Source organism: Ixodes scapularis, unplaced genomic scaffold, assembly GCF_016920785.2.
Source record: "Ixodes scapularis isolate PalLabHiFi unplaced genomic scaffold, ASM1692078v2 PGA_scaffold11__112_contigs__length_91849675, whole genome shotgun sequence".
Lineage (NCBI taxonomy): Eukaryota > Metazoa > Arthropoda > Arachnida > Ixodida > Ixodidae > Ixodes > Ixodes scapularis.
Window position 1 is genome coordinate 54,768,013 of NW_024609837.1, and position 23,466 is coordinate 54,791,478.

Genomic DNA, 23,466 nt, shown 5'->3' on the forward strand with positions numbered 1-23,466 from the left:
TTACTAATAGGCAGTTTTAGCATGGTGGGGCATTGTGACCAGAGGTTTGCGCTGGACCTTTGAGGAATTATTTTCAGCATGCACCAGGAGCGTTACTGTGCTTATGAGGTAGCCTGCGGTAACAATATTGCCGCTTGCGTGGCCGAGTGGCAACGCTCCCGACTTGCACGCAGAGGCCCCAGGTTCGATTCCTGAGGACCGAGCGACTATTATTATTCTGTCGTAATAATAGTTTCAACAACGTCTAAGAAGCTTCTCGTTTAAAACATTCGAAGGCCGAACGTTCTAGTTAAAATGTTCGTGAAACCTGTGTGCCTATAAAAGGCACTCCGCTTGGCTCTACGAAGTCAGTTCTTCGCCAGCACCCGATTCTGCTACTACACCATCATTGACACTGAACTACGATGCCTGTGATTATTCTTATTTTGTTTTGGGCAGAAGTTCGCCCCATTAAAGATTTATTTTTTCCTGTTTATCTATTGTTCTGTTAGTCACCACCCGTTACAATATATGCAAGCACTGCATAATAACACCATTGGCGTGTTTGGGTTTTTTATTTATTGCTGTTTCAAAGGAAGTATTCAAATATACAGTATACTACACCTGTGTACTGTGTTATTTGCATCATCAAGACCTGCCTCTCCAAAGCTGCCTCGTCAAACTGCGCTTAGAAATGCTACGAGCTTTTCCTTATTTGACTTCGTAATTAACTGCTATGCAAAGTCTGTCTTTTAGTAGTGCTTGAAGAAAACTGTCATTTTTCTTTTCGCGGACTTTTGGCGCATCAAATGCGAACCCATTCCCGATATTGCTCGATACACCATTGCACAAGCAGTTCTCCCCTACTTTCTGAAAAAAAATTAACTTTTCATAGATCCCACGCAAGAGCATTGCTCTACCAGCAGGAACCTTTGCCTTCATGCTGAGCACAGATTGTGCTGGCGACCGCAGGACCCGGAATCTGCGGCGTATGTGATCTACTAAAATTCTTGAATGAAATTAGAAATCTCTGTCCCTCTGTGCGACGCTCTTGTGAAGTGGACCACCACAATTCCTATTCCAACACACTCGCTTTTCCCGCCAAAAACTGTACGATGCACGAACACGCTGACCAAAACGGCAGCACCACGGCCGGCAGTTCGTGCCACTGTCACCATCGCCGTCCCTGCTCCTCCGGTTCTTCGTTGATCCGCTAGAGGGCGAGCAGCGGGTCGGATTTAGGAATGGGGTAGTGGAAGGGCGGATGGCTGGTAGTGCCCTTTGTGTGGGGTGGTAGCTGGCACCACCTAGCCTAGGAAATACCTCTCCTTAAGGGGTCGACCACTCGGTGCTGTGGGAAACGCTTACCGGGTTTGGCATTGCCAAATAAAAGTGCGCCATCAACTCGCCCAATTGTCCATTTTGCTAGAAAAGTATTCGGTTTTGAGCTGAATCACAAGCAGGTAGAGTCGGCTCACGTTGGAAGTCTTCTCTTACACTCCGTATTGGTGTAACTCCAGTCGGAGGGTGGCACGCAACAGCTGCAAATAACCGTCACGCGCTTCGCCTCGCTGCTCGGATGAGGGGATCCATAGCATTCACCGTTTGCCAAACTACCTTAAAACACCGAGCCCACCCAAAGGTTGCATCGCGAAGCACCCCTTTGTAAGTTAAGTTTGATCCAGTGGAATGGTGGAGGAGTAGTATAGAAACTTGGCGGGACCTTTAATTTTTAAGGCTGCTACGCCGCTCTTGTCAAACCCGCAACGATGAACATACTTTTGTTAATCACGTTGGTGATCAAGCTAAATGCTAGAAAAAAAAAACCTCAAGGATGGACAAAACATTTCTAACATTTATTGATAAACGTATGCCAAAAATATTTTATCAAAATTAAAGTATCAAGTGGACTTCTCTTGTTGTTGATTTGGGGGGGGGGGGGGGGGGGGTAGTCATTATTGTGTGATTTTTTGCTGCACCTTCTTATTGAGTTGTCAGTTGTCTTTTTGCGATTTTCCAACTTTATGCTGGGGGGAGTTCAACAAAACCCATTTTCCGAGGGACACACATCTCGTTTTTTGTTTTTGCTTTGTGGTGGAATATTGTATGTTGCATTTCCTGCCTTTTTTTTTGGAGGTAGGGTTTGAATTGTTTTCAATGTCTGAAATGTCCCACAACATGACTTAAGGGGCCTGGGGACGTGCATTTGAAAGTTTATATCGGAATCAATGGCTGGAACGTTGCAAGTGGAGTTTGGTGAGAAAATGGAGTATCCAGTGCCCCAAAACTGCTTGTATTCTATTCTGGCACCCGCATTTAACTGTGATGGTCAGCTTTAGCTACCGAGTTAGTTTCGAGCCTAAACTCGTGGCCGCTTCTGTGGAAGGGCAGCGTCGAGCGGCCCTAGTAAATAGTGACGAGTCATTCTTGAACCTGACTCTGATAAACAAAAATAAGGGGCATACAATAATATAATAGAAAACCTCGGAAACTACATATGTGCCTTTATAAAGTCACATCCAGTCATTGCAATCTAGATTGCCAGCGAAATCTGAGGTTCCCCATTATAGAGGTCCTGGATAGAGCATGTGTCGATTCTTGCCGTGTTTGTGCTAATTTGTGTGTATTTTGTCATTTTTATGCCGTAGACGCTACGGTAAAAAAAATAAAAAAAGATAATTTATATTGTTTTTTTAATTTTAAACCCAATTTCATACTATATTCAGACTGCCACCTTTCATATGGCACTTGCACACTTCCCACGAGAGCCCCGTGCTAGAAATAACAATTTGTAAATATTTGCTCCGTGTTGGGAAAAGGACAAGCTAACGGAAGACCATATATGGTTTTGGCTTGATTTGGAGATACTGCACGTATAACCGGAAAACAAAAGGAAAAGTTTGTCACGTAAAAATATTAACAGAAAAAAAAAATAAAACTTCACTTTCTAATTAAAAATTAAAAAATAGTGTGCCAAATTTGAAAGGACGAATAAAAGCCGAAAATTCGAAACACTAGAAAGCAAGACCTCTGCTCCTCCCACTTTAGCAGGACGTTGGCTGTATCACTGGGGTACATGTCGCCCCACCCTGGTGCCCCGTTCACTACGCTTCGCGGCGACAGAGTGCGGATGGCTCATTACAAAATAATAATCCACCTTGGGTTGTCGCTCTCTATAACCGGCTATTCCTGCGCAGCCGCCATACTTCATGCACACGCTAAGTTACCTGATCTGCTTGCACCAGAAAAAAGAAAGATTTAGGGAATGTTCACGCCGCGGAAAAGTGCTGATCAGAGCCTGCATTCACCATGCTTCATTATTTATAACCGCTGCTCGAAATGCGGACGCATTTCTTCGAGTATCAGCGTGACGGCAGTGGTGGTTTTGGCCATTTTTTTTTTAGTTGAGGAAGTGTCCCTGATGTACGAGGTGGCATTTTGTTTTACAGTGAGAGCTGTTAGTGCTCAGTTCCTCGGTTTTCGACGGTGCGGGCGTAAACGCCGTTGGTTTCCTCTTTGAATTTAGCGGAAAAATTTGCTTCACGTGACCAATGCATTAATTCAATTTCACTGTTAAATTAAGCGAGAAAATTGAGGTTGCATGACTTGACGTCATGAGACCTACGAACAAATTCAGGTTCCCCGCTAAATTTAGCGGAAAAATTTGCGTCGGCATGACCCACGCACCAATTCAGTTTCCCCGCTAAATTTGCCAGGAAAATTGATGTCACATGACTTAACGTCACGGGACCTACAGACAAAGTCAAGTTCCCCGCTAAATAGAGCGAAAAAATGTACGTCACATTGCCTGTGCACCAATTCAGTTTCCCCGCTAAATTTGCCGGGAAAATTAATGTCACATGACTTAACGTCACGGGACCTACAAAGTCAAGTTCCCCGCTAAATATAGCGAGAAAATATACGTAACATTACCTGTGCACCAATTCAGTTTCCCCGCTAAATTTGCCGGGAAAATTGATGTCAAGTTCCCCGCTAAATATAGCAAAAATATTTACCTCACATTACCTGTGCTCCAATTCAGTTTCCCCGCTAAATTTGGTGGGAAAGCACATCGCAACATTAAAATCATTTATTCATATTGATGCAACGTCACCTCAACATTGGATCACCGTATGACTCATGTTTGGTGCAATGTCAATAGATCACCATCGTCATACCGTCGAATAAGCGGCACAGCTTTGCTGATCGTCGCACCATTTTTTTCAATGCCTCACATAGTTTTGTAGATATTTTATCGAAGTTTTGTTTTGGGTGTCTACGGCAAAACCGAAACTGTGGAGCTTGTTTGTGCGGCTGACTCCGAGAGATGAGTGCAATTGATCCGTTTAGTTTTCGTTCTTCCTACGCGAGGGCTGCTCTCATCGTGATAACCACTGTGATAGTCCGTTTATGTCGCAACAATGCATTTCATTATCGCGCCTTCTTTTCTCTACACGGGGGGCCGACCTGATCCTGGCAACTGCAACTGCACCCGCTCGCGTTTGGGCGTTCGGTTTTGTTTCACGCACTGAGAATTAATAGCCTACGCCACACCCTTTTGAGAGTAACCGCGAACGGAGGTGAATCTTGAATTGTGCGCTGCGGAACACTGCGCTCATATCTCGGTCGTATTGCCACTGAAAGCAAGCATAACCAGTGAAAGCTCCACTTCCATAGCTGTATGTGTAACAAATATAAACCCAACTGAACTTTTCTCTGGGCTTTTAATTTGGGATATTAGCGACCATCTGCCCACTTCCTGCTCGAGCCGTGTCCACGTTCCGAACAACATGCAACGCAAACAACAAAACAACTCGGCAAGATGCAGCTTTCGAAAAATGAACGACGAAACTCTGAATACTTTTAAACAGCTTGTCGAATGCTATGACTGGTTAAATGTATATCTGGAAGAGTTCGCAGATAATGTTTATTGTGTGTTTATAAAATTTGGTTTGATAAATGTTAATTGATTTGATAAAAAATAAATTTGATAAAAAATATTAAGACAAATGTAGCGGCTGGGGTTGACAATATTAAGCCCTTGCCAGCAGTGGCATCAGGGGGGTTTATAAAGTTAATGGAAACAATGTGGGGGAGGGGGTACAAAATCGCTGTGTCCCCCCCCCCCCCCCCCCCCCCCCCCTTCCCGTTCTGAATAGTTCCGACGCCTCTGCTTGCCAGTTAAAGCAGTATCAGCTATAATAAGAGGCCAATCTTGTCACTTGTTATCAACAATAGGCTGCAGACTGGTATATTTCCAGATGATCTTAGAATTCTGAGGGTTAGCTCAATATATAAAGAAAGGAATGAAAATAATAAAAAAAACTTCCAACCAATATTGGTCTATTAAGTTTTTCAAAAATGTGCAAAGGCATAATAAACATTAGATTGCAAGAATTGTTTGCTAAGTATAAAGTAATTATTTACGAGATGGGAGAATTGTATTCTCCACCAGACAATTCCGGCAAACTTTGCGGGGCGAGTTTCTTTACTTCCAGACAGTGTGCAGAAGGCCATGCAGCAGTGTCCCGGTAGCAGCGGCTCGAACATCTATTGCAGCCGTTTTCGCCGACGTTCACAGAACGGCTCGGGAAAACTGACCTTCTGTGGCACCATATTGAAAGCCAGTGTGCACTGTCCCGAACGTGCAATGCGAGTCCCATAGGAGCCCACAAGCATGAGCTTCTGGATGCAGCGCTCGCGGATATGATAGACACGGTCGCAGTACGCGAATTGAAAAACATTTGGGAATCAGCAGTGATTTTTGCTCCGAAGGAAGATACACAGCCAGACTTTGTGTAGACTAAAGGCGCCTAAACAAAGTGTAGATCAGAGATAATTATGCTTTTCCGATTATTTCCTTGGGAATGTGACTGTTTTCACAACCCTCGACTGGAGCCAGCTTTCTTGTACTGTTGGCAGGTGATCAAGGTATTATAGCTGTGTTACCAATGCGGAGCATAAGTTTGTTTGCTTCTTTTGGAGGGGTTGTGGTGACGCCACAGTGCGGAGCTCTGATTGGCTCTGATCGTAGAATAGTGGGTAGACCTCTATGCAGCTTGCTTTGAGGTTTACCCATTATCTTTCAATTAGAGCCAATCAGAGCCCAACATTCTGAGGTCACCACAACCCCTGCAAAAGAAACAGACGAGCTTGCGCTCCACATTGCATTGTTTATACGCGCCTAGTCGGGTAGTTTCATATACTTGAATTTGTTATCTTTTTTTTCTGTTAGTTATTTCTTAATGGTACACACATATTCAAAACATATTTGATATACAAAGATATTTTTTTGAATATTCATATTCGATTCATATTCGCACACCCCTACTCTTTATAGGGACTTCATTCTGCAGTGTGCCGAGGTTATGGAGCCTCTCAATCGACTGCTTTGCAAGAAAACAAAGTTGTGTTGAGGACAAGAACAAGCCGCATTCTCTAACCTGTCCAGGGCCGTGAGCGAGGGCAGTGACCGGGAATGTGTGTTTACATCTTCCAGACTTGAACTGTCCATTTATCGTGCAAACTGACGTAAGCGATTACGGCTTGGATGCGGTTCATTTGCAGAAACATGACTGCATCCTCTGGCCGGTGGCTCTCAGCAGCGACACGCTCGCCAGGGCGGAACGGAATTACTCGACAATTGAGAAAGTGAGCCTTGCCAATATTTTCGCCCTCGAGAAGTTGACATGTACCTGGACGGTGCCTCCTTTTGCAGCCAGACTGACCACATGGCTCTTTCGTGGTTGAAAGGACTTGAGGACACTGCAGGACGCCTTGCTTGATGGGCACTTGCGCTACGATGCTACGAGTGCACTATTGAGTACAAGCGTGGAGTGAATAACCGTGTAGCAGACGTACTGACCCGTTCTCCACTTTTGGGCAAGAAACGCAGGTGGATCCTGACTTGACAGCACTGGGTAATGCTACACCAATCACACCAGATTTGCAGTGGGGAATCTTGCTGAGCGGGGAGAAGCTTCAGGTGGCCCAGCAGGCCATTGGACGGTGTCAGCGGGTGACGCAGTGGCCGTGACAAGCAAGTGCAATAGGAGTTTGACTCCTACCTGATGGGCAGACTTGGAAGTAATCCGTTACAAGTAACGGAATTACTTCTAATTAATTACTTTTCTAGTAATTTTGTAATTAATCCGTTACTTTTCTGAAAATGTAATTTGTAATCTAATTTCATTCCTTTTTCAGTAACGCGTTACTGAAATTACTCGTTACAATTCTTCCGCCTTGTCAAAGGAAAAAATAGAGAGGAAGAAGGGCGATGCAACGGCCTTCGCACTTTTAGCGTGGTAACACAAGACGGGGGTTCGCTCGCAAAGAGATCTAGTGCTGGCGAAAGAAAGGAATTCACGGAAACCGCGACAGCCCAGCAGACTTGTTCGTAAAGGCAGTCAGGCTGGGAGGATTCGACTGTCTCCATGAAGGCAACAAGCTTCGACTTGGAAAACGAACGGACTGCTTCGAGCGCACAAAAGAGCAGAAAACTAATGGCCCATAAAACCATCGAGTGGGAGTCGTGAAGAGGACGAACGTGGACACTGACCGTGGTGCAGATGTCCGCTCGCCTCCTTCCACCCTTATCCCCTCCTTTCCGCCCCACCCCCTGCGTGTTGTACCCCAAAAACCAATCGGCATTTTTTTTTTTGTCACACGAGACCGTCCTTTGCTTGTCAATGTTCTGCCTACACACACACACCCCGCAGACAAAAAAAAAATTAACGAGATCTTCATTCAGTTCATCTTTGACAGCGCTGTGAAAGCTAAATACTGGCTGGACCAACCAGCTTTGTGGTTTCTGTCACTTGACTTCGCACTAGCGGATGCGTAAGGCACAGACATAAGGGAAGTGATGGCAGCAGCTCATTGGAACAGAAAAAGAATGTAGCATCAACACTACTTTCAGTTCAAACAGTAATTTTAGACAGCAGACGATAAGGTGGCCGGGGAGCACAGCCAAAATGGCACGGGACTTCGAAGCTGAACCCATATTCCTAGAAACGAGAATGTTGGGGCTCTCGTCAGTGGATTGTGCTTACGTGAACTTACTCCGACATTTTAGGGAAAGGGAACACAGCCCGAGTTTTCTGAGAATAAACAGTGGCTGACTTGGACACAGTAGGGTGCCACCACTGGAGTTAAGGCAGCGCAAGGCGGCTGTAAACGCGTGAGATACATTGAAGCCTGCTGTTCACTGAAAATTGTGATTTTTTAATATTTTCTAAACGGGAAATTCAGCTTGGCTGAAAGATTGTGGATGGATATTTCGTGTGAAGTTTCAGTTTCGATTAGTTTGATGACCAAGAAAAAAGATCAAGGGGGTCAAGGCCGGATAACAACCTTCAACAAGCGGTACTCTGAAATCTGCCCAAACGCAAGTACCGCACACACGTCTTACAGCCAGTTGGTTTTAGGGGCTAAACCAGCCCCTATTTAGGCAATATATAGCAACCGTAGAAAAACCACATCTTCAGGAGAGTCGTGTTCTAAAGTTTGCCGTTGCCACATTTCGAATGGTGTGCGTGCCTCCGCCACCCACGTGCATTCGTCGCATGTTCATGGGATTCAGTTCTGTCCCGGGTGGACAGCGCTAGATTCGTTCATATCGAACACCTGTTCCAGTTTTTTAGAGCTTTACAGATCCATCTTCGTAAAATTATTTTCCTAAAATAATCGGTAGATATAGTACTGAATCTGTTTTATTTTTGATGGGGCCCAAAATTTGCCCCACAAACACGCAGTAGATATTTCCGGTATTTTGCGTCTTTCTTTAAAGTAGCGCAAAAGTAATTGAGTAAAGTAACGAAGTAATTAATCAGTTACTTTTTACGGGGAGTAATTTGTAACGGTAATCAACTACTTTTTAGGCCAAGTAATTGTAATTGTAATTAATTACTTCTTTGGAGTAACGGGCACAAGTCTGCTGATGGGCAACGATGAGATTTTGCTGAGGCATATTCATCAGTCAAATGATGAAGCCGGCGGTTTACTATTATGAACCGTGATACCTCATAACCTGCGTAAGTAATTCACAAGACGTATGCGTCACTCTGCTCTGGCAGGACCTGGCAGTGGGCGTAAGACTTACGAAAAGTCGTCCCAAATTTTAATGTGGCCGAGAATGAGACAAAATGGTTTTAGGTACGCACGCAGCTGGATGGTATGCCAACAGGCAAAGCCGCGAGGTGGCCAAACACCAGGCCTAATGCAGTCGATTGAAAGCAGGTACCCCTGGGAATGCATAGCCTGTGACGTTGTCGGACCTTTCCTTCACAGTCCACGTGGCAAGCAGTACTTGGTGGTAGTGACCAGCCACTTCATGAAGTGGGTCGAGCTGTTTCCCTCGTGCAAACTGGACTCCTCAGAAAATCTGGAATTTTCTTCTAGAGACTTTGCACATCTTGACTTCTCCACATCACTGATTTCAGATAATGCTTTTTACTTTGTCGCCAAGGTATTCACGGATACGTGTGGATCACTGCGGATATGGCACAAAAGAATGTCGCCGTAACACCCACAGACAAATATTGCAGAAAGAGTTAATCGAAACCTTAAAGTGATGATTGTAGTGCAAATGGGGTGGCGCAAGGATTGGGATACGAAGCTTGCCGAGATGGCCTTCGGTGCTCGCACAACAATTAACCGGATCATAGTTTTCACCCCCGCCTAATTAAACCTTGGGAAAGAGCTCGCATTCCCTCCAGGAAACAGTCTCCTTTACACAGATCCAGCAGTCATGCAGGGCACCTCTACACAGTACAAAGCAGATGTCTGGAGACGCTTCACAGGAAACTTGAGAGAAGCTTGGGAGAGGCTCAGTGTCTCGAGGCTGCAGCAGGTCGACCGGTACTACAAGGGGTGACGGAACCTGCAACGTGGCTGAGGACTTTACAGTCTTCCTTGCCTATAGATGCAAAGGTCCGTACCGGGTTAATAAAAGGCTTTCCAGGCTCTCTTACAAGCGGACACACTGTGGACCCGGTGAAGTTTGTGGGTCTGTCTATATCACTGACTTAAAGCTTTTTCACGAACCCGAAGAGCTGGATGCCCTGCAGATTCTGAATGACGATGGCACCGACCACGTCTCGGAGGTCTCCACAGCATCTCTGCCTAGTTCCATCCTCAAACGGCGGTCAGGACAGCGAACACAGCAAGGGAGGCAGACATGATTTGTGTCTTTTAACACCCTAACCGTGCAAATGTAACTATTTCTCTTTGTGGATGGGGGACGAATGCCCGTTGGGGTTTTAAACAGACACCACAGGGAGAATCGTGTCCACTGCCATGTAGTAGGATTTTCGTTCTGAAACAGTCAGCAACGGCAGGGTATGCACCCATAATGGCGTGCAGGGGGCGATCACGTAGCACACAGTTGGGGTCTCGTCCTAGTCTTTCAAAAAGGTTTTTCTTGCAGCGTTACAAGGTTTCCCTCCCAGATGCCACGAGATTACCATCGGCAAAACAACCACAGGCCCCGGTCCTATCTTGCAGCTCAGCAGTGTGAAGCTACGCATCCCGCGTCTGGTAACGCAGGCCCGGAGGGCCTCCGGATCCAGCATGGTCTTTGAGGTGACGGACCCAGAATGGCCATATGGGTCATTTGGCCGGAGGGGGCAGCTACCCCGCTGGGACACCCAGCATCGCCTCAAGGTGGGAAGCAGAGGGACCCGCTGCTCCCTCTCGCGGAGGAGGTGCCCTAAGTGCGGCGTGCTCCTCATCCATGAGGACCAACACCGGCTGGGCCTCCTGCACGCCACGAGGGTTGCGGTGAGGGACGCAGCCAGAGCTGTGGCTTTCCGGCCCCTCACGGACAAGGGCACTGGGGGACACATCAGCAGTCCTCGATCCCAAAGACACTGCGCAGGAATGCCGGACCTTGGAGATCGAGCTCCTTGAACAGCTGAACTTGGGCCCGGCTTCCCTTTCGAGGGGGGTGGTGTGGGCAGCCCCACGAAGCAGCTGCAGCAGTGATGACTGCGGCACATCTGAAGAGAGGCTGGTGGCGGGGGGATTGTTTTGGGAGGGATCGTGCAAACACGGAATAAACAAGACGTAAGCTTTGTCCTTCAGGTGTTTGTGTTTTTTTCTCGGGGAGTGACCCTCACAGACGAGCACCAGAGTGAATGGGGCTAAGGAAGGCCCACAATTTTGATTTGACTTTTGACTGGAGTACGAATTCCGGTCAAAAGGTAGGGTTAAAATGTCTTGCACAGCGACTGCGTTGAGTTGAAGGTACGGAATCTACTGGAGTGTCATCTGGTGCAAGTGTGTTTTCTCGGCTGGTCGTCGAATATGAGGTCGCACCTTGACGATTAAACTTGAGTTGTAAGTTCAGCGATAATCTGACCTCTTCCTTCTGCTATGTCTTTGTGCGCTTTACGTTTTGACCATCAAGGAGGTTAGTTGTTTGTATTGCCACTTCTTTCGCAGTGTTCCCCTGCTGGAGCGCGTGGTGGTGTAGAACGGGGCGTTTACTGGCGGCCATAGTTCAGTCCGTTCCAGCTCAGCGCGAGCTTATGATTAGCTTGCACAAAGCTCCTGCAACGTGCATTGCACACCACTATGATTGTAGTTCTTCTGGAAGATGGGATTGTTCTGAGCCTGCGCTAAACCTGCGTTCATCGTGGCGTGATCGTGGCCAACTCGCTTTCTATTTCCGACAGATGTTTAATATCTACAAAGAAAAACTGCTGCAGCGTCTTACTTCACTGATCGGAACTGCTCTTGCGACTAGGCCAGTCATACTTTTTGCGGTACCGCGGTACAAACTTTCCGTCATCTCACGGTGGCCTTGGATTGGATTAGATTGGATGTGCAAGCGAGCTGGACAAGGATGACGAAAATAATCCCCGGAGAAGGGGAACAAAGGGGACAAAGGACAAAGCAAACATAGATCTCCGAACACAGCTAGGTGACCGGTGCGCGACCGAAAAAATCTGCCTGGTCCTGGTATCGAACCAGGGACCTCTCCATTCCCAGCTCTACCGCTCTAACAAGTGAACTAACCAGGACCCTTTGCATAAAGTAATCACTCTAGAAAAAAAAAAAAAAAAAAAAAAAAAAAAAACTTTAAAGGGCCTATGAAACGAATTTTGGGTTGGGATATATCATTTTAGATTGGGGTTTTACTAATAGCACATCGTTCAGTGGACCAAAATAAAAAAAAGGTAGAAAGTCAAAAGCCTGACTTTCAGTGCGAAAATTTGAAAACACAGCGGACTATTTCGTACTTCCTCCCCAAAAGCGCGTCACCGGGTCCAAACGCACGTCACACGAAACCGGACCTCACTTAATCCCTTTACCCTTAAACTAACATTGTGGTGGAAGCTACGCGCTCGCCGGACCAATGAACCGCCTCCCTTTCACCACCTGACCTCCTTCTTTGCGGGTGGGTATGCGCGAAGGAGCGTGATCACGTGACAAGTCTGGCTGGCCCAACGAGCACGTAGCTTCCGCAGCACTGTCAGCTTCGGGGTGAACGAGTTGGGGAAAGCAACCTTTGTCTGAATTGTGAGCGGCGGGCTAGTCTTCTAGGGGGAGAATGGCGTTGTACGGGTACACAAACCAGATTTCGAGCAAGAGGGTCCTCCCCTCTTTTCGTCTTCTTGAACGGTTTGGGGAATGCGTGATTTATGAGTTGAGGAGGAAAGCTAAACAGGAAAAAGTTGAAAAAGCGTTTCATGACCCCTTTAAAAAATATATATATATACACCAATTCATGTTTGAATGGATGAATCCGGCTGAGCCCTTTGGATCGGGCGGTAGCTTACGCCTCCTAACCATTTTGTTATACCATTTAAGCTTAGAATACGCACTGAACAGAAAGTGAGGCTATAAAACCCCCTTGCCATATTTAATAAGAATATACCTCGTTTTCTCTCGCTTTCTGCCACCATTTACTTAATCTTTGCTTGGTAATCCCTGTCTTGAAATCCACTTTTGCTTCGCTGTCTCTCAAACCCAATGTCTTAAATCTATGTTGTCTTCGGTAGGCATGGGGTGAAGCCCTTTACAGTAGAGTATCAAGTGCTCAGCCGTTTCGTCCTCCTCTCCACAAGCAGCGCACACTGTATCCATTTCTTTGTTTCATGTTCACAAACAAACCGGGGCGCCCCTAGCGGACGCCACCGGCGTTGCGCATGCGCGAGGGGGTGTGGGCAAGAAGCAAGTGTACATCATCATCATCCGACTACTTGAGCGGCCTCAGCGAAATTAACAAGGCTCGTTAGACCGCAAAACTTCGCGTCAATAATCTGACATGCGGCGATTCATTCCGCGTGGACGCCGCAGAATGCACGTTAAAGCCTGATTCGCATGATGAGATTTCGCTTGTAACTTTCAATCCCGACGTCGCTCGGGTCGACGTCGATACTGGAAGTCTAAAGGAGATTCGGACCGTGTGTATGCGGCATAACAAGTCGGTGATGGCCACTGGTAACAATGATCAACATCTCCTTGTATGTACTGTACTGTACTGTACATCGAGCCTGACAAAAACCTGCCTTCTCGTCAAAACGCCGCGACTGTGGCTGTACCAAAAGGGTCGAGAAAGGTTTGAAGGTCAGTTTTCATGTGCTCGGTTCGTCCGATAACGTGGGTATGTGCCGTGAAAAGGAAAAACCAGACGCCGTCGGACCACGATTGCCTGCGCGGGAAGCACTTTGGTTTAAATTCACGGATACTTGTCTTCATCAGATTTAATTGTTTTGTTCTAACATAACGACGGAAAACCGTCGAGTTGTACGGACCACCTGCGGACTGCGTTCAATGCGTCTTCAAGTTCAAACGGCCGCTTGATCGTTCGAACTGTCGTCTGCTCTCGTATGTTAAGTAGGTTCAGAAAACGTGTACTTCTCTTGAAGCATATTTATTTATCCGGTTACCTTCAGCCAGGGCCGTAACCAGGGGGGGGGATAGGGGGTTCTGACCCCCCCCGAAATTTTTTTCTGGGTACGGCCCTGGTTGGTGCGCTGGCAGCCAGCCGATTTTAATCTCCACCTCTGCGCACGCGCAGTGGCGCCAGTCGGCTACCGGGTACCAAACCGGGACCGGTTCTCCGGTTTGCTGTAACTCTCCATTATATGCCACCGATGCACATGATTCATAGGCGAAAATAAGACAATAGACACTTTCAAAATGGCCGCCGTTGTCCCCGAAAACCCCCCCCGAAATTTTTTTCTGGGTACGGCCCTGCCTTCAGCGCCTTTGCTAGGGCATTATTGTAGGCAGAACACAGTACAAAATTTACACAAATGCAAAGTACATATCGAAAAACAGAGGGCTATATGTGATGCGGGAGGATTCACAATGACAGCAACAGCAAAATATGTAGATGATAACATTACAGCAATTTTACAACAGAAACACCAAGGAAGGTCTATAACAAAATATTAACAGCAAACAAAGATAACTAATTTAACAGAAAAAAAAATGAGAAATGGGGACAATTTCAGCTAGTAAATTGTTCCAATTGTGTACTGTGCAGGCAAAGAAATTATTCTTGAATATGTTTATTCTGCACCTGTATTTGCGGACTTACATACAAGTTCATACTCTGAATATGCACTTGTACTTCACTTTTTTTTTTTTTTTTTCTGGTGCTTCCAAGGAAAACTGACCTGAAACCAAGTACATTATTCAAATTTGGTCTTGTTTATTTTGTATCACAAAATGATGCCTTGTTGAAGAAGTACAGGGAGGGATATTCTCACCAGAAACGTGAGCAGACGCCACATAGCTTCGTTTGTTCTGGGGGCGGCCGTTGCTTTTCATACTCTGTATACTTCTCGCTCGTCCAGCTCAAGCGTGGAGATTAAAAATATTAGGAGAGGACAAATAATCATACACCTAAGGGTGTGAAACTTCCAAGTCGAAGAAGAAGACAACAGAGATGAACATCTCAATGCTTCGATACATTCTCATCTGTTGTCCTTTCCTTCGACTTGGAAGTCTTGATTTTTCTGCACCATAGTCTCAGGTGACACATTATGATTAATTATCACCAGCTCGCCTGCATACTCGTTTAGTTAGTAAATGAAGGATTGCTTGCGGCAGCTACGGGGCTGATTCATCACTGGATCTTGCCAGATTGTCGCATTCGATAGCTTCCGCTGTGACTGCTCTATTTCAGCTTTGATCGGCCATTTTGGCTCTTTCCATCATCCGTGGACCCTTACCTCTTTATCCCTGGGCGCACGCGCCCGCCTTTGCCTCAGACCACTGACGACCTTGACGGTTTCACCAGAAGTCTTTCGCATGCTCTTCTGCAGCTATAGTCGCATCGTTCCTTTCATTTGTAAACTTATTCCGTTTTCATATCTAATCTAAACTTCGTCCTTCTTCATTTAGTTGTATTTTCTCGTATGCTCAGAAGGTTGGCTAATAAGAGCTCCTGCGTGCAAGTTATAGACCTATCCGCTAGCCGTGCACTCCTTTTGCGTTCCCCCTTTTGCTCAAATAAAAGATTGACTCATTGACTGAACATGGAAGAGAATTTCAATCCTCAATCGTGCGAGGGAGAAACGAAAATTTGAACGGGTTATGCTTCCGAAGTATTGAGTTAAGGAATGCTGATGCCGGTGCCTAGTTTTCTTGTTGAAAGCTGCTTTAAATGATAATCTGAATCAATGGACAGATTTTTATTTTGTACAGAGAGTGCAAAAGTTTTATTTGTCTGCGATATTCTAGGGTTCGTATTCTGTTGGTTTCCACCAACAGGGAAGGCGAATCAGTTTCCACGAATAAAACTCGCAGCATCTCTTTGAATTCGTTCCAATATTACAGTATTTGATTTAGTGTGAGGGTCGCAGGTTATACTACCATATTCTAGTTTAGGTTTAACGAGTGTATTACAAGCGAATAATTTCACATTCGGAGTAGCGTATTTTAGCTTGTGTCTAAAAAAAAAAAAAAACAGCTTGTTAGGGTCACTCCGAAGTACTTGTAATTATCAACCTGAGCAAAAGGAATGTTATTTACCTTGTATTGATAATTGGATAGTCGTTTCTTGTTTGGGATCCGGAGATAAACAATTTTTCTCGAGGTAATTAGTCTCATGTCCCACGCTGGCAATGGTCAGGCGGCTCCACAAAAGTGCTGCATTCAGCGTCGCAAGTGAAGGATGGCCCCGTCGGCCCTCGGGCCGTGGCAAGCGGCGGCGAGCTTGATTTCAGTAGCCCCAGTGTGCGTTTGCACACCATGTCCCTGATTCCTTTATAGTAATAATAATAATGATCTTTTATTTTCTTTTTTTTTTTCATTCCAAAACGAAAGAAGGTGGAAAAGAGGGCAAAAAGCTGCTACTACAGCTTGACAGTTTTAAGACCATCGGTAGCCTTGATAAGTTTAAATGTTTAGAGCATATTCTAGAGTTTGTTGGAGGCTATCTGGCAGGCAGGTAGCCAGGGGGGGAAACATGGTGCCCGGCCTCCCCCCCCCCCCCCCCCCCCCCCCCCGAAATCTTTCATTTTGCTGGGACCTCCTCTCCCCCTTCCCCCTCATACAGCATTTTTTCATGCCCCCCCCCCCCCCTCCCCCCGAAACGAAATCCTGGCTACGTGCCTGCTGCTATCTGGTGCGCGTTGTTCAGGAAAATAATGAGTCCAGCGGCTGCAGTTCCTTCATGAGCAAACCAGCTTCCGCTCCAAGCGACAGCCTGATTCGGCATCAAGGCAGGGGAGGGCTCTTGGACCCGTCAAGCGAACTAGTGCGTGTTCTGTGCGCATTGAAAAGCTACATTGAAGCAATCTTGAACAAGAAAAGGCTTTTGAAGAAACCGCTGCAGGAAGCCATCGACAACGCTGTTCCGGTACTGGCAAAACTTTTTGAAGTGTGTTTGCACAGGGAAGCACCACCTGTAGCTTCTGCAGCTTGTCTGTTTTTCCAAGCTCTATTCATGAACTATGCAATGTCTGTGACGGACAAGTCACCTTGCTAAGACGTCCGCCTCAAAGCCCTTATCACAGAAAGTTCTTGACTTGTGAAAAAACATGCAGTGCGCATTTTGATGCACCCTTTTGCACAATACATTTCTAATGCATTTTAGCAAAAGCACAAAATTTTTTTTTTTTTTGAGTCCTCATTGATTGCAAAAAGTGCAAAGCTGAATGATCTGTTGAAGGTTGACAGACATGTTAGAACAGCAGCTACATAAATAAATAGAAGCAATATAAAGGTACTCAAAAGAAGAGAATGCACTGTGAACATTAGAACATTAGCTGACATATAACTGAGAAGCTTAGATCAACTGCTCTTGAGGTTTACCCTGCACTCTATTTTCAGGTAGAGAGAGTTTACCCACCCTGTATTGGGGGGTATTCATACAGGGTGTCTACCGACCGGGAAAACCGGGAAAACCGGGAATTGTCAGGGAATTTTAAGACACCTGGAAAAGTCAGGGAATTGTCAGGGAAATTTCCAAAAAGATTGCCGAGTCAGGGAATTTATCCCATGCTCGCCCGCTTACGCTAGAAGCGGCAGGCACGGGCAGGCATATCGAGCGCAGTCAAGTGCGGCGTCGCGACCCCCTCCACGCGCTATGCTTTACACGAGAGCATGTGCGAAACTGGCGACTCGTCGTTGTTTTAGTACACTCTAAAGCCACTAAATAAGCTACACTTCAGGGTAGCAACGCTAAAATATGGCGGCTAAAGAGTTAATCACAGTTACTAGTGAAGCAGAGTAGCAGCGGCAATTTTGTTTAGTTCGTGACTCTAGTCAGGTGGTGTTGCTCTAGTACGAGGAGAGACAGTTGCTCTAGCCGCTACTAGGTGGCGCGAGTCACCACTCACTCGAAAAGAACAACCGTCGTTCATTCATCTACCCTCTGAGAGGCGCGCGCCTAGCGATCCGTTCGTTTGTCAGATATGGTGCTTTCGCGCCTCCCCGTAAACGCAACCTGGACGCCTGTACTCTACGAGCTCTGCCACGTGCGTTTGTGGCTGTGGGTTGCGCTTTCTCTCTTGTTATTTTCCTAAAGTGGAGGTATGTGAAAGTGACTATGTCGCTGTCAAGGAAGTGCTCCTTCAATCTCAACTGGACAAACCCGGACATTTGCACGAATGCGAGTTGGATTCGGCCCATTCCAAATGATAGAAATAGTGCTCACTGCGCAATGTGCTGCAAGAAGTTCTCCCTGAGCAACATGGGGAATAGGGCGATTGCTACTCATCTTGAGGGTAAGAAACATCACACTGCTATGAAATATCTGCAAAGCGTTTCCCAGAGCCCAGTCGTATTTTTCAAAACTGCGACAAATGCGGACTTGCCTTCCGCGACAGCAACGGGTGTTTTTTGTCTGGTGGTAACAATAGTGCTTGTAGGGCTCCGGCAATGCGTCTAACCACCGCCACGGAAGCTCTTAGCCCCTCTGTGAAAACGTGGGTGGTGGCTTTTTATTGAAGAATGAAGTTACAAAGGCCGGGGGATCATGTGGTGCTTGAACACTATAACAACTCATGGGTCTTTCTTTCCGTTCAGCGGCAGCGTCTGCCTCGCTGTTTCCGTTGATGTTCCCCATATGTGAGACCGCCAGAAAAATTCAGCTTGGAAAAGACAAAGTGGGATATACAATACGTCGTGGTATCGCCCCCTACTTTCAAGACAAGTTACTAGCAAGCCTCTCTAACGTGCCATATCTGGTGGTTGCTTTTGATGAGTCAGTGAACAAAGTAACTCTGAGAACAAATTGATGTACTACTGATCAGGTGCTGGGACCAAACTCCCTGAAACAGTAAACCCGGGTCAATGCTGCATTCTAAACATCTTCTAAAGTTTGCAAAGAAAATATTTTACATTGTGAATAGTGTCTATCTATCATATATTGTTTTGGTGTCGGTAGTTGTGGGTGAGGGAATTCAATTAAAATAGTCAGGGAAAACCTGGAAAAGTCAGGGAATTTGAAAAAAAAAAAACTATTTGGTAGACACCCTGTCAGGGCCGTACCCAGAAAAAAATTTCGGGGGGAGTTTTCGGGGACAACGGCGGCCATTTTGTCTTATTTTCGCCTATGAATCATGTGCATCGGTGGCATATAATGGAGAGTTATAGCAAACCGAAGAACCGGTCCCGGTTTGGTACCCGGTAGCCGACCGGTGCCACTGCGCGTGCGCAGAGGTGGAGATTAAAATCGGCTGGCTGAAAGTGCACCGACGAGGGCCGTACCCAGAAAAAAATTTCGGGGGGGGGTCAGAACCCCCTAACCCCCCCCCCCCCCCTGGTTACGGCCCTGCACCCTGTCATACAATGTAAACAAATGTGATTTTTGGAACCCAATGGCAGCTGTTCCGCAGAAATGGACATGAACAGTGCGGACTCATATAAATGATGAATTGAATGTATACTTTGGGAAAACAGCGGTTGAAGACTCGAAGCCGGAGCACGCCGTTCTCAATTCGTTTTCCAACGGGCGGCGCAGAAATTGGTTCGATTCGTGTGAGCGGCGTGATGTTGGGGCTGTCGCCCTCCGCGCCCTGCGCGCTACGTGCTGCGGTTTGCGTAGTGGTGTACTCTCGCGGAAGGATAAAGTTCGATAGAAATGAACAATTTCTGGCGTTTAGACGCTCAATGTGCGGGGAAGTTGTAACGAGCACACAAAGGCTCTTCTGTGATCTTTTCAGTCAGGGGAGGAAATTGGCGCTTAAGCTGAGGCTGTAGCCAAAGCTAAAAGCGCGAGCTAAGCTGTGCTCCTAGCTTTGAGTCGTGCATTTCTAGCGTGATTGCTCGCTTTGTGGAAGAACTTCTCAAAGCATCGACCTGGTGCTCTCGTGCTTGTGGCATATAGCTGCAGTCTCAGCTTACGGGTGCCCGGAGGAGGTTTCTGAGTGCCCAAAAATGGCGATAACTCACTCCGTGGGCTCTAAGCAGCCTAGAAATCCATTAATCATGACGATGCGCGGCCGCTTTCCATATTAAAAAATAATAATCGGGGTTCTGTGGATATTTATACTGCGTGTAGTTGGTCAGCCATTTCAAAGTTGGGACGAGTCACTCGCTGTAGATGAGCAATGTAGCCAGTGCAGTACAACCGCTAGCCCGAGGTCTTTAACGTGCACCACGCAGTAGTGATACACGACCGCGCGCCGGTACGATGCTCATCCTGATCGAAACGGGCAGGGCAGAAGAGGGGATTGAAGCCAGGATCACTGGGTCCTGCAGCGCGAGCTTTCGCTCCACGTGCTCCGAGCTGCAGTGCGCTAGCCCACTCAACCGCCGATCCCCCTGCCATAAAAAAAAAATAAACAAAATAAAGGGGCAATTAGATTGATTACACCGAGGTCATCTCCGGAGATGGGAGGAGCAATTCTTCCCGGCAGCCAGGACGACATGTGATCAATGGAAGCACGACATTTCGTTGAGATATCAAACGATGTCGTCAGAATATCTGTATGCTTTTGTAGATTATAAAAGCAAGTAAAGATCAGACGAAAAATTTTTTATTTTTCGCGGAGAGGGAACATAGTGCTGCAATAATCGTCTAAAAAAGAAAGCACTATTTTTTTTTTCTTTTCGCGGGAGTGATGTGTTTGGTTGTTAGCTCTCGAGCTCTCGTTCGCTGGGTTGAACAGTAGTGCGGGCTGTATGGGCAACGAGCCGCGTGCATTCGAGATATCACTGCGCGGTTGCACCGGTCGGAGACGCGAGCCTCCTTCGCTCGCTATTGGCTGGCAGTGGTCCTGGTTTCGGGACATGCTCCTCCCATCGCCTGAGATGAAATCGGTGTGTTGCGATCTTGGATTGCTTTTTTTAATAAGGAAATCGGCTGCATATCGTCATGATCTAGAGATTTCTGGGATGCTTAGAGCCAGCAGAGTGAGTTATCGCCATATTTAGGCTATCTCAGAATCCTCATTGGGGCACCTTTAAGGGTAAGCGGAGGATAAATAGCTCATTTGAGTTTTTACGGTACAATTCCTGTTGGTGCTCGAAAACGGCACATTGGATGTAATGCCGAACTACGGGGACATATTATGTTCGGTTTTTCTTCGTAGACTGATGGTACAGTTCCTCTTTGAGAACGAAAGCAGTACATTGGATGTAATAACGATATATCATGTTATATAATATGTTATATTAATCTTTTCTCCGCATTTCTTTTAACAATGGAGTTGGCAACGCACCTGGCTCAAAGGAACGCGGTTCCAGCCTCGCTTGCTACGGTTCTTCCTTTTATAATGCCGTACTTATCTGGAAAGTTCAACCTCATTCTTGGCTGTCATCGCGTGGTTTGGAACATTCCCAAACTCGCGTATAAGAGCGACGGGTTGCTTCGGGGCAGTTCCGTCGCCCACGCAAGACGGCGGCACCTTTCCCGTTCAGATTCCTTTTCAGTTGCAGTTTTCCATCCGCAAAATACGTTGCTCTTCATTGTGCCGTAGCTCTTTAGGATTTTTTTTTTAACGACGTCGTTCCTTGTTTTTGTGCAGGCCAAACACCACAAGAAGCGGGAACGCAGCCGACGCTCGGACGAAAACTTTTCGGACAGTTCAAGCAGCTTCGCGAGGCAGGTGAGTGGCGGTCGGCTTCTCTTTCCCGCGCTTCTGCGCGCGTCTCGGCTCGTTCTCTCGCGGGTCGGTGTTGTCCCTGCGACACTTTGGGCCAGCCGGCACTTGCAGTGGCTCTCGCGTGCACCTAGAAAGACAACGGGGGAAACGTAGGCTGCCCCAGTGCCCGGCAAGCTTCTTGGACCGGCGGCGTCCTCTACCTCCCGAGCGTGCGAAGTTGTCTCCAAGATTGTGTCGCGGGAGTGTCGGATGTCACCATCCGTGCGGTGGGCTGCACCATAGCCTCATGTATACTGACAAAGCTTGGCAGATTACCACGAGAAGCGGCCGTCGAAATGGAAAAAGGTGGAGCGCTGCAGACAACGGATGAGAGGAGAGCTACGTGACTGGCGCCCCGCTGCGGCGAGACGCCGGAACACACTTCTCCCGTGCGAGCAAGTGTGTTTCGGGTTCTTGCCGCTGCAAAAGCTGTGCGCTGACGTCCAGGTTCCCCGAGAAACGCTCTGTGCTAGCAGATCCTCGCGCTACAAATCTGTGACCGGGCACTCTATGCTCCGTCATCGAACTGCCAGGCTTTGTGAGTAGAGAGGAAGCTACGGTTGTACAAGTTCCTTCAAAAAGCACGGCAGAAAGCGAGTCGTGGCTGCCAAAACTTCGGTCGAGCTGTAGAGCAGCCCGGGACAGACGCCTGCCGTATTTGTTTTTGTCTCGGCGGTCATCGGGTTGGAAAGAGAGACCACGAACGAGGACGCGGTAAATACACCTTGTGGAGACGCATTCGAGGCCACGAAACGGCTCGCTAAAAAGAAAGCACTTTCCAGCATACGGCCAGCATCTTTCTTTAACGTAATTCCCTTTACATTGGGAGAATCAGCCCGGTCTCTTGGGTCGCGGGCACACGCGTGAAGGATCGGGAACTGATTGGCCGCTCGCCATGAAAGTCCCTTCGCTAAAGTGCCTTTGCGACCGTGTGAATGGGGCTAGAGGGCGGTCCAAACCAACTCACCAAAACGAGCGAAAACGGGTGCCGGAGATCTCCGGGAGGGAGGAGTGACGTCGACGGTCACGTGAACGTGACGTTTTGCGGATCCCGCTTTCCGGGTCTGAAGTTGAAAATATTGAACTTCTTCCGTTCCCGGAAAGCGCCGGAGAGCCGCTCGGACAATCGGGGGAAGGCGGTTCACCCTCCTCGCTAACGTTGAGCGGGAGGAGGAGGAGGAGGAGGAGGAGGGTGCGCTTGTCACGCCTCGGTGGATAGGGGCCATTCGTCCAAAGAATAGCGAAACTCGTAGCAGGGCTATTCGTCACATAGAGCAATTTGTCGTAGGGCGATTCGTCACTGGAACACTTCGTCGAAGAACCGGAGATAATGTTTGAAGATGTTGTTGCCCCCGTATACTCGCTTTTTTTAGTTCTCGGTCGCTTTTGTTATTCAGTTTCTGTGTAGTATCCTCTTTAGAAAGTCTGGTCTTTTTTGTTTCTTTTTAGGTTGGTAAACGTTTTAGTTCACCTTGGAAGCGTAGACTGTAAAACCTTCAGGAGCGCGGCGGCACAGCTACTGCGCATGCGCGACACAGAAAGAATCTATCTCGTCCACGTGCGCGACAGACAGACTGCGCATGCGTTACCGAAACGTTCCACGTAACACCCCACGATTGCCTAGCAATTTGCCATCCATTTCTTCCATTATAGTGACTGAGAGGGGTGATTCTGGTGGACGAGACATAATTAATCTGTGTTTATTGGAAGTTTGTAAAATGTGTGATTTCTTGTATCGAAAAGAAATGGTTATATCGAGAAAGGGGGTCGCTGGTAATTGTACTCTCTTGGAAGAACTATGGTAGATAAACATCAGAAATGCTACAAAAAGTAAGAAAGATACTTTAATAGTTTAGCGAATTGTCATATGACGGACGAATAGCCCTGCTACTAGTTCTCGTGTGACCAATTGTTATTCGACGAACGGAGCCCTTCT